The sequence below is a fragment of the Chenopodium album genome, chromosome 5, assembly GCF_948465745.1.
Source record: "Chenopodium album chromosome 5, dcCheAlbu1.1, whole genome shotgun sequence".
Lineage (NCBI taxonomy): Eukaryota > Viridiplantae > Streptophyta > Magnoliopsida > Caryophyllales > Amaranthaceae > Chenopodium > Chenopodium album.
In genome coordinates this window covers 66,018,871-66,027,232 of record NC_137838.1, presented here as the reverse complement: position 1 = coordinate 66,027,232, position 8,362 = coordinate 66,018,871, and the positions used below count along the sequence as shown (strand labels likewise).

Sequence of the window (8,362 nt, the reverse complement as noted above, 5' to 3'; positions counted from 1 at the left end):
ACGCGGGTGCTACTTACCAACGTGCATCAACTGCCTTACTCCATGACATGATGCACAAAGAAGTCAAAGTATATGTCGACGACATGATTGTAAAATCAAAAGACCGTCCAGGCCATCAAGTAGCCTTAAGGAAATTTTTCGAAAGGCTAAGAAAATATAATATGAGGTTGAATCCATCTAAGTGTGCTTTTGGAGTCACCTCAGGCAAGCTCTTGGGTTACGTCATAAGCTCTAGAGGAATAGAGGTATACCTAACCAAGATCAAAGCAATCATGTCCATGCCACCGCCCAAGACTGAGAAACATGATTCGAGGATTTATTGGCCGGTTGCAATACATAAGTAGGTTCATATTAAAACTGACAACGATATGTGAACCAATCTTCAAAAAACTCAGGAAGAATGTACCAGTAATATGGGATGACGAGTGTCAAAAAGCCTTTGAAAAGATCAAAGCCTATCTCGCAAATCCTCCCGTATTAGCACCAGCACTCCCTGGAATACCTCTTAGGTTATATTTGACGGTTACCAAAGAGACAATGGGAGCTATGCTAGCACAAGAAGTAGAAGGCAAAGAGAACGCAATTTACTACTTAAGCAAAAAGATGCTCGAATACGAAGTACGCTATACACCGCTCGAGAAATTGTGCCTCGCCTTGGTGTGGGCCACAACTAAGTTAAGACATTACATGCTAGTGCATACCGTCTTCGTAGTCTCCCGATTAGATCCACTCAAGTATCTATTCGAGAAATCTACACTCAATGGACGCATTTCAAGATGGATAGTCAATCTAGCCCAGTTTGATGTGAGATTCATGCCACAAAAAGCTATCAAAGGATCCGTGGTGTCAGACTTTCTAGCAGATTTTCCAATAGAAGACTCGACGCCAATACAAGACAATGAATTTCCAGATGAAGACCTAATGGTTACTGAAGATGATACTTGGACCTTGTATTTCGACGGAGCCTCAAACCAAAAGGGATGTGGCGTTGGAGTGCTACTAGTATCACCTAAAGAGGAGCATGTTCCAATCTCCATAAAGTTTGATTTCGACGTTACCAACAATGCTGCTGAATATGAAACATGCGTGGTAGGCCTTGAAACAGCTTTGGCATTGGGAGTAAAGAAGTTAAGGATATTCGGAGACTCTTCTTTGATCATCAATCAGATATCTAAGACGTGGAAAGTAAGGAGCGAAAGTCTAGCCCCTTACCAAACCTATCTGGAAACTCTTACCGATCAGTTAGAGAAGGTAAAATACACATATCTACCTAGAGAAGAAAACCAATTTGCTGATGCCTTGGCAAGATTAGCCTCAATGGTTAGGATTCCCACGGAAATCGAGCAAATGCCTCTAACTATTGAAAAAAGGCACAAACCAGCATAAATCCAGGCCATAGAAGACGACGAAGTAGTCCAAGGCGAAGAAGAAGAAGAAGAAGAAGAAGAAGAACCATGGTACACGGACATACTCAATTAAGTCACCAATGGAGAATACCCTCCTCATGCTGACAAAAGAGCAAAGCGCGCGAGAATTAAGACTTTTGGCTTCTCAATATGTACTCATAGACAACGAGATGCATAAAAGGGTACCTAAAGGTCGAGCTCTCCTATGCGTAGGAAAGAAGGATGCACAAAGAGCAATGAGAATAGTCCACGAAGGAATCTGTGGAACACATATAAATGGCAAAATGTTACTCCAGAAAATAATGCGAGAAGGATATTATTGGACTACAATGAATAGGGATTGCCATCAATACGTAAAAAGATGCCCTAAGTGCCAAATTTATGCCAATTTACAACATGATCCTCCATCTTTGCTCTACACCTACACATCGCCATGGCCATTCTCTACATGGGGAATTGACATCATTGGCAAAATCACTCCCCCAGGAACAGGAGGCCACGAATTTATCCTAGTAGCAATCGACTACTTCACAAAGTGGGTCGAAGCGCAATCGTACGCTAAACTCACTGCAAAACATGTAGCACTCTTTATCGAGAGAAATATTATTTGTCGATACGAAGTCCCACATGAAATGATAAGTGATAATGGAACTCACTTTCAGGCCGAATGTGAAGAATTGCTACAAAAATACGGCATTTAACATCATCATTCTTCCCCTTATAGACCTCAAGCAAATGGAGCAATCGAGGCAGCTAATAAAAATATAAAGACTATCATCGAGAAAATGACGGAGAATTATAAGGATTGGCCTGACAAGCTTCACTTCGCATTGTGGGGTTATCGCACGTCAATCCGTACATCAACAGGAAATACGCCATTTTCCTTGGTATATGGAATGGATGTCGTACAACCTGTCGAACTAGAAATACCATCTCTACGCATTGCGTTGGAGAGTAAACTCGATGAAGTTGAATGGACTAGGGCAAGATATGAAGAATTGATTCTACTCGATGAGAAACGACTAGAAGCTCTACATCACACTCAGTGTTACCAGAATCGTATGGCTAGGCATTTTAATAAGAAGGTCAAGACAAGAAATATCAAAATAGGAGACTTGGTGTTAAAAGCATTAAGGAAAAATGTTTTAGATCCAAGGGGTAAATTTAGACCTAATTGGTCTGGACCCTACATTGTCAAAACAATCCTGTCAGGAGGTCACTAGTAGAAAAATAGCAAAGGGCACCGGTTCAAACCCGGCTTAAGGCACCGGTTTGAACCGGTGCCTATGTGGGGGGTTCCAATTACCCCCCTTTTTGGCACCGGTTCAAAACAATATAAAAACAAGCCTCAGAAATACAACCCATACAAAAATAAATGGCAAAATACGGAGTCTTGAAATTGTTATATTCAAGATCAAAACGTAAATCACATTATATTCAACCAGTAAAATGTTATTGTACAATACAAAAAAAAAAAAAAAAAAAAATTACAATGAATTATAATGAAATTCAACTCAGAAATTGATATTGTAAAACAATTAAAAAAAAAAAAATTACAACATCAAAACAATATTCCAAAATCATAGTCTTGAATCCTTGTTGCATGAATTAACACCTGCATCAATAAAAATAAAACCCAGAAATTATTAAAACTAAAAAAAAAAATAAAAAAAAAAAACGAGAAACAATAATTTAACCCAGAAAACTCATGCATGAAAGAGAAAGAGAAATCAACCCAGAAAACCGCATAAACAATGAATTATAATTAAACCCAAATAAATCAATCAAAACCCAGCAAATTAAATCTACGAACTCCAATTACCCCCCGAAAATCAATCAAACCCAGCAATCAATTAAACCTAGCAAACCCAGAAAATCAATTAACCCCAAAACTTTCGAAAATCAATTAAACCCAAAAAATCAATTAACCCCAAAACTTTCGAAAATCAATTAAACCCAGAAATTTCGAATAATCAATTAAGTGCAAAAAATGACAAAATTAATTAACCCAAATAATTCCAAGATCAATTACACCAATCAATTTCGAACAATATTACAACAATCTAACCCCAAAAAATTAAGGCATATAACATAAAAATTAAACCCAGAAACCCTTCCCCCGAATAATTAAACCCAGAAACATGCACTAACCTCATGCAACCCAGAAACCCAGAAAAATAAGCGGACTTGGTGGTGGCGGTGGTTAGTGGCGTCGGTGGTGGTGGGAAGAAGACAGAAGAGAGGTTGGAGTTTGAGACAGAAGAGGACAGAGAGGGGAGAGAAGACAGAGAAGAGAGGTCGGAGAGAGAAGAAAGGTCGGAGAGAGAAGGAGGAGGAGCGCCGTCGAGATCAGAGGAGAGAAGGAGGAGCGCCGTCGAGAGATCAGAGGAGAGAGAAGGAGGAGAGAGAAGGAGGTAGGTTAGCTTAGGGTTTATATATAGGAGAAGGCCGGTTTTTTTTTTTAGGGGAACCGGTTCAGTGGCACTGGTTCAAACCGGTGGCCTTTTAATTTTTGGCACCGGTTTGAGCTGAACCGGTGCCATTGTTCTTGGTCTAAATCCCTGCCCAATTTTAGCCCAGTTTTTGGCACCGGTTTGGTTTGAACCGGTGCCAATTGGGGGTTGCCTTTTTGTATTTTTCTACTAATGGGTGCAGCAAAATTAACTGATATAGATGGCAATGAATTCTCAAACATGACAAATCTTGACAAACTTAAGAAATACTACCCATAATTACTTGAGTAGGATACTCAAGAGAGCTACGTTTGGCCTGATTCCTTAAGAAAGGATACGTAGGCAATCTTTTACGGGTGCGGCCACTTTATTCTTCGACATCCCCGCGTTCCAGAATTAAGTAAAAATTTGACAGAAGATCGGCAAATCATCGGCGTCGCAGAGAAGAACCTGGCGCCAGCCAACAATCATCAGCGCCAGCCGATGATATTGGCGCTTGGCGCCAGACTTCAATGACAGGCGCCAATTGCAAATAAGTGGCGCCAATCTAGAAATAAATTCTGGGCAAAGTTCGGTGTTTTTCGAAAAATTTTCGACTTCCGTACTCGAAGAATTTCTGGAAAATTAATTTTTTCGATTTTCATTGCTTTAATAAAATAAAGTTAAAGTAAATAATTTAATTGAAAGCTCAAATTTCATTAATAAAATAAAATTACATTATTGATGAAATTTAAATAAAGCTGAAATAAATTAACTTTAAATAAAAAAATAATCTAAGTCTAATAAATTTAAAGCTAAGCAATGCTCCTAATCTTTCTTTTCCTTTCTAGCCCTTTTCCAATTTTTGTCTGCTTCCTCCTCCTCATCAATAACTTTAGCTAGTAGGCATCCTTTAGAGGACCTACATTCAATTTTGGAGTAGATGGTCTCCCCTTCAGCTAACACTCCATGCTTCTTTTCCACCCAAGCCTTTTTATCTGTGGTGTTAGCTTTCCTTTTCCCTTTATCTTTGGTAGCACCTTTCTTCCTAGGCATTGCAGGTGTTTTGAATTCAATTCTTGCACCTAAGCGTTCCTTGGCGGGAATCACCCTGTCACCTAGACGATTCTTCACATCAGTTCTACCCTGATCCTTCGAAGACTTCTTTAGCAACCACTTCTTTACATCATTGGGCAAAGAAGGATGAACCTTTTGGGTAATCACTTCCCATAAAGGTCTAGCTCTCCAGTAAGCATCAAATCTATCTACTTCTTGAGATACAGGGTACTCATAGGGAGGACAAAGATCCCCGGAAGGAATATTCTGAAACAAGCCGTATTGTCTTTCTACCCCGCAGGGGTAATTGTAGGCGTCGTTTGAAGTGCGCCTACGTTAAAGCATGTGGTGAATATTCTTGGCACTCATAGGAAGTGGGAATTGACATAACGATTAGGGACAAGGAAAGTAGGGAGCAACCAACAAGTTTTTAAGGAACTTATAAACCGTTCACGGATCATAAAAGGCAACCACGATAAAGGGACAACAAAGGCAACAACGATTGACCCGTGAAGGTTACACCCCATTCATAATCCATGAGATTACTAACTCCATATGGTTCGGAACCACAAAAGGAGGATCGGGGATGATGGTACGAAGTGAGTCATGGAGTCACATTCGCCTGTATTGGCCTCTACTCGATTTTTATAGTGAAAAGTGATTCCTGCGATCTCAAAGGCATACAAACAAAGATTCAATTTGCTCCAATCTATTAGTAAGCTAAATTGGTTGAATATTAATGCAACACATAATTCTAAAATATTAGTGATCACTTGATTAAACAACAAGATTAAAAAGGATCCTAAACCGGTTGTCCAAATTATCTTATTAGGCGTGATTTTCAATTACATATTCCCTTTAAACATGCAATATGGTGATCAATAAATATAATAAAATAAACATTAACATTGGAAGCAATTTAACAATAATAGCGTTAGTAAAATTAAATATAAAATAACCTAATCATGATACTAGCAATAAGAAAATAAAATAAGAGTAATTAAATTAATTAATAATTACTCACATTCCGCGCGTTCCTTTAAATTGCTACATCATGAATAAACTGTTAGTAACTTCAATGAAAATATAAAGCAAATGAAAATTAAATTAAATAAATATAGATTTGATTTGGTCCAAACCCTCAGTTATTTGTACCTTTCACGCCTTGGTTTAAGGACAGAACCTCGAGTTAAGTATAGACTCCTTGGAGTGCTTAGGGGAAGAAATAGTGAAAGAATGGGGAGGCTAGTGGTTAGGCTAAAGAGGGAGAGAATTATTTTGTGATCAAGCTTGTTGATCATTGGAAAAAAAAAAGGGGAGATATGACCTCTATTTATAGAGAAAAAAGAGTGTCGAAGAATCAAGAAAAGATAAGAATTCGAATCGGATAAAACTCTTGCGATAGACAGCAGTTTTTGCGGTTTTTGTTTTTATCATATCTTTTGAACCAGAAATTGGAATAAGATGAATAAGATATGTTTGGAAATCTATTGAAGTCTACTTTTTAACCCAATTGAAATAAGATTAAAATATTTTGTAGAACAAAAGATATAGCCGAAATAGTGAGACGGTGTCAGTTTTGGATAGAGTTTGACATTTTATTCATATCTTTTCCGTTATAGCTCGAAATTGATATTATAATATATCATTGGAAAGATAATTTCAAGGGCTATCCAACAATATAAAATTTGGATAAAAACTATGAGGCACGAAAATAATATCTGTCTATCTTTGAACGTTTTTCAATTCGGATATAAATAGGATTTTCAAAAAAAGGAGTTTTATTCAATTTCAAACTATTTAATCTTATCTTTTCAAAAAGGATAATTAAGATCTTTTAGAAACTTATAGAAGCTTCCAATTAATCCTAATTGGTTTAGGAATGGTATTAAATAATTTGGACCCTCCACATGATCATTGAGTCGTAGGTAAGGTGGGCTTAGGTTCGGTTTGGGCTCGGTTTAATATTTTGACCATAACTTATTCGTTATAACTCGGATTTGGGCTTATAATATATCGTTGGAAAGCTCTTTTCAAGAGCCATCCAACTATTTAATCATTGGACCCATATTATGGATCAAAATAAACTGGATCAAACGTTTTTATAAAAAGGACACGAAATGAATGATTTTAAAGGACATGAAATGAATTATTTTGGGTTTAAAGGCACGAAAAGAGGAAAATAAGTTATGGTTAGGGGAAATGGGCTAGGAATTGAGTTGTTTTATGAAATGGAAATATGGATTTAAGCACTCCAAAAATTAAATACTTAACCCGACCAATAATGGCGGTGACAGGTTGTTCATCATCGGGTTTGGTTTTGGGGAGACATTTTTAGGTGTCTACAGTAATAATAAGTTACACGAGACAAGCTTGGAAGACGGCAGAAAGGTTGCTTGTTAACACCAACCATCCTTTCTATTTTTCACCATGGGACGACCCACCTGATAGCAAAATCACGTGATTCGAAGACTTTTCTCCACCCGTGGCGCCCAATTTTAGGGATGCGCTTCTTCCTTCTCATGAAGCAATTAGGAGTATACTTCTCAATATCGTCCGGAGGGATAATTAATCCTAACCTCTCCATTAGCCACATCTGTAAAAAAAATTGCAATGCAAATAAATTATTATTACAATACAAAAATATATTTTTTGATTTCTGTAATTAAAAATTTTATTTTTCTACCTGTAATAAAATTGGAGAGCCGTGAAAAGGTGCTTTTGAGTCCCTTTTCAGTTCATCAAGACTAATCATAGTCTCTCCAACTATCAATGGCATTGGATTTCTCCCTGATTCAATTTGTTCTAAAACAGTGGTTATAATTGATTGGCCTTCATTATTTTTACCACTACTAAGGAAAAATTGATTAAGCATGCAAAATAGGAACGCCCTTCTCCTATATATATGAAAAGGTTCAGAAAGAGGTTTATAAAAATAATGGCGTGCAAATTCTTACAAATTAACTATGTTGCCATCTACTATTTTTGATAAATCCCTTTCTTTTAAATTAAAGAAGCGCTCAAAATTCTTATAATAATATGCATCTACTCTAGGGATTGCTATAAGGTCTATCGCAGGGAAGCCTAAGATAGCACCAAATTCCGCCGGCAAAGGGCTAATCTCATCATACCCTATTCTGAAGCAATGAGTATCAATATTCCAAAATTCTAGAGCGGTATGTATGAAATCTAAGTCAAGATCTACCCCTTTGATGCCATAAATTCCCCCCAAGTGACACAAATCTAATTCTTTTCTCTCCCTAGCATTAAGAGATCGACACCATTCATGAGTATATTGGGTGAAGGTTTTGGTGACTAAAGACATGGTTATTATTTCTAAAGCAAAGAATAATTTTATTCGCTGGAATTATGAGAAGAATCGGCTGGGCAGGGGGCTATTTATGCACAAATTGCGAGAAGTTTTAATCAAAATGAAATACGGCATCAGCGTCAATTGGCGTCAAAATC

The 8,362-nt window shown here is 37.4% G+C and overlaps 1 long non-coding RNA gene across 1 annotated transcript; it reads right to left on the bottom strand.

Moving 5' to 3' along the window:
* Positions 1 to 2,793: 2,793 nt before the first annotated feature.
* Positions 2,794 to 3,802, bottom strand: LOC145630874 (uncharacterized). Its single transcript, XR_014112296.1, has 2 exons — positions 3,558 to 3,802; positions 2,794 to 3,021 (listed from the first exon to the last, which is right to left on the bottom strand). It is a non-coding gene; the product is annotated as an uncharacterized LOC145630874 (long non-coding RNA).
* Positions 3,803 to 8,362: the final 4,560 nt, after the last annotated feature.